This window comes from Sapajus apella, unplaced genomic scaffold (genome assembly GCF_009761245.1).
Source record: "Sapajus apella isolate SASKATOON/1434 unplaced genomic scaffold, GSC_monkey_1.0 scaffold32, whole genome shotgun sequence".
In the NCBI taxonomy this organism is placed as follows: domain Eukaryota; kingdom Metazoa; phylum Chordata; class Mammalia; order Primates; family Cebidae; genus Sapajus; species Sapajus apella.
Genome location: NW_022436972.1, coordinates 6118569 through 6121879, shown reverse-complemented (window position 1 = coordinate 6121879; position 3311 = coordinate 6118569). Strand labels below are relative to the sequence as shown.

Here is a 3311-nt window from a genome sequence, read left to right as displayed (position 1 = left end):
AAAAAAAAAAAAAAAAAAAAAAAAAAGGAAAAGAAGAAAATTAATCTTCACAATAATCTTAAGACTCATTTTACAGATGATGATAAAACTAAAGTATATGTTAAACCTCACCACCTGCCCAAGTTTATTCAGCCACCAAACTTGTTGTAAGAAGTTAATATGAAACAAAATAAAGGAAAACACTCAGAAATTGGAGGCAACAGGTACCTGTGAAGGCAGGAGCATATGGTGGGGCTGAAAATAGGAGGAAGTGGTTGACATTTTGTATACACCTAGTTGAAACACTAGATTTTCTTTCCTATCCCAAGCAGCCAGGTGGCTGTCCCTCCCTTATATTAAAAAAGAACCCAGGACCCTATTCTTGCTGCAGCATTTTTAAAAAAAACGTCAAGTACTAGAGGAAAAAGAAAAAGGCAGGAGACTATTTACTGGAGGGCTGAACCATACATAACATGGACTCTAGAACACTGAGCAGATGCAGCCAGGGTGGGGGTGAGATGCTGTTATTGAAAACAAAACTGAAATAAAATTCTTATGCTGAAAATGAGTCACCCTATTAATTTTCTTACTCTGCTCAGCTCTCGGAACAGTCACTGACATCTGAGGGTCTCCTAATTAAAAACTAAATCCCCATATTACCACTCTATGAGCCTCACCTTACATACAACTTCTGGATCAGTCAATGATCACCACTGAGGAATGTCTCTAACCTAAGAGACTCAAATAGAGATAGGCTCTCATAAAAAAAAAAAAAAAAAAAAAAAAAGGAAGAGAAAAAAGGCAGGCAGAAGAAACAACCAAAATAAAAAACATTAATCATCAGCTTTAGAAAGATGAGAAGATACTGTTATCTATGAAACAAGAACTGAATGTCACAGAAAAAGAAAAACATATAGGAAATAATAAAGGTCTCTTAAAAATTACGCTGGTAGACACAAACTCATTTTAAGAATTAGAAAAAAAGACAACCCTAATTTGAGGGTTGGAAAACGATTATATTTTAAGTCTACTAGTCCTTAGTGGTTGAAACATTTTTATAAACAGAAACTGGCCAGGCACGGTGGCTCACGTCTGTAATTGCTGCACTTTGGGAGGCTAAGGTGGGAGGATCACAAGGTCAAGGGATCAAGACCATCCTGGCCAACATGGTAAAACCCTGTCTCTACTAAAAATACAAAAATTAGCAGGTGTGGTGGCACATGCCTATAGTCCCAGCTACTTGGGAGGCTGAGGCAGAACTGCTTGAACCTGGGAGGTGGAGGTTGCAGTGAGCTGAGATCCTGCCACTGCGCTCCAACCTGGCGGAAGAGAAAGACTCTTGTCTCAAAACACACACACACACGTACACAAAAACAGAAACTTCCCCTCATCTACTTGAGGGTCCCAAAATATAGATCACATAAGGGAAGCAAGATAAATGCCTCATTTTTTTTCTCCTTTTACTTAGTTTTTGTTATTGAGACTGGGTCTGGCTCTGTCACCCAGGCTGGAGTGCAGTGGCACAATCTCAACTCACTGCAACCTCTGCCTCCTGGTCTCAGGCCATCCTCCCACCACAGCCTTTCTCAAGTAGCTGGGACTACAGGTACATGCCACCACACCCGGTTAATTTTTGTAGAGATGGGGTTTTGTCACGTTGCCTAGGCTGTTCTCTAACCCCTGAGTGCAAACATTCTGCCCACCTCAGCCTCCCAAAGTACTGTGATTACATGCGTTAGCCACTGTGCCTGGCCTTTACTTAGTTTTTAAGACAATGAGAGTAGAGGTATCATTATGAACTTATAAATGCAACTACATTTGTTGTGAATTTCAATTTTTTTGCTGTTATTATCCTTTTTTTTTTCTTTTTGAGATGGAGTCTTGCTCTAAGCCCAGGCTGGAGTGCAGTGGCATGATCTCAGCTCACTGCAACCTCTGCTTCCTGGGTTCAAGCAATTCTCCCTGCCTCAGCCTCCCAAGTAGCTGGGACTACAGGCACTTGCCACTATGCCTGGCTAATTTTTGTATTTTTTAGTAGAGACACGGTTTCACCATGTTGGCCAGGCTAGTCTCAAGCTCCTGACCTCAAGTGATCTGCCTTCCTTGGCCTCTGAAAGTGTTGGGATTACAGGTGTGGGCCACCATGCCCAGCCTTTTATCCTTCCTGATGCTCAAATTATTTTATCTCCGATCAGTAAGAATCTATTCTAGAACACTCCTGAGTCCTTTTGACATGATACTAGTCGTGTCTGGAACTTAGTTTTCTTCTAGTATGTCAAGACTTTCCAGACTCATATATTTCCTCCCCTGAATCTGGAATCAGACATTTCTTCAAGACATCTTGTGTTCTTTTAAGAGAAAATGGTACTTAGAAAACAGTCTGAGAGCTAGGGATACTCAATACTACCAGATTGTTCATTATTATTATTTTTTTGTTTTTTTCATAGATGAAACCAGTAAGCATGATTTTGTTTTGTTTTGCTTTTCTTTGAGACAGGGTCTCACTATGTCACCCAGGCTAGAGTGCAGTGGTATGATCTCAACTCACTGCAACCTCTGCTTCCCAGGTTCAAGCAATTCTCCCACCTCAGCCTCCCCAGTAGCTGGGACTACAGGAGCATGCTACCATGCCTGGCTAAGTTTTATATTTTTAGTAGAGACGGGGTTTCACCATGTTGGCCAGGCAGGTCTCGAACTCCTGACCTCAAGTGATCCACCCACTTGGCCTCTCAAAGTGCTGGGACTATAGGAGTGAGCCACTGCGCCTGGCCAGCATGTATTTTTTAACAATAATAGAGATCTCGAGTTCATAATGATATTTCCAATACAAATGCAGAACCACGAGTTTTTCTTCACTTCAATCTCACATCTGTACCTTTCTCTGGTAAAAAGATCCCTGTTCTCTATGATAATCATATAATTCCTCACATATAACAAATATACCTAAAAGAATATCACATATAACATACTTCACATACACCATAACTTCAGAAGAGGAATACCAACACTATCATCAATAATACAATTACTAAGAATAGCTTAAGATTTTGTTTCATTTTTTAGTTTTTGTTGCTGTTGTTATGGTTGTTCTTAGGGCATATACCATTAGGGACATAAAAACATTTTTTAAGTTACTTGAAATGCTTTCTTGGTATGCTTGTGCTCTAAATGAAAATATATTCAAGTTCCTTTTCTTTACTTTCATTTGACTTTCTAAATTTTTAGGAATTGTTTTGTATTTTGTTACAAAATTATGTAAAAATATTTAGCTGGGCGCGGTGGCTCACGCCTGTAATCCCAGCACTTTGGGAGGCCGAGGCGGGTGGATCACG

At 40.0% G+C, this 3311-nt stretch overlaps 1 protein-coding gene across 2 annotated transcripts in view; it reads right to left on the bottom strand.

The window, feature by feature from the left end:
- The window catches only part of BRCA2 (BRCA2 DNA repair associated), a 96426-nt gene that overhangs the window by 29524 nt on the left and 63591 nt on the right, over positions 1 to 3311 (bottom strand). The gene's annotated exons all lie outside the window — the stretch shown is intronic.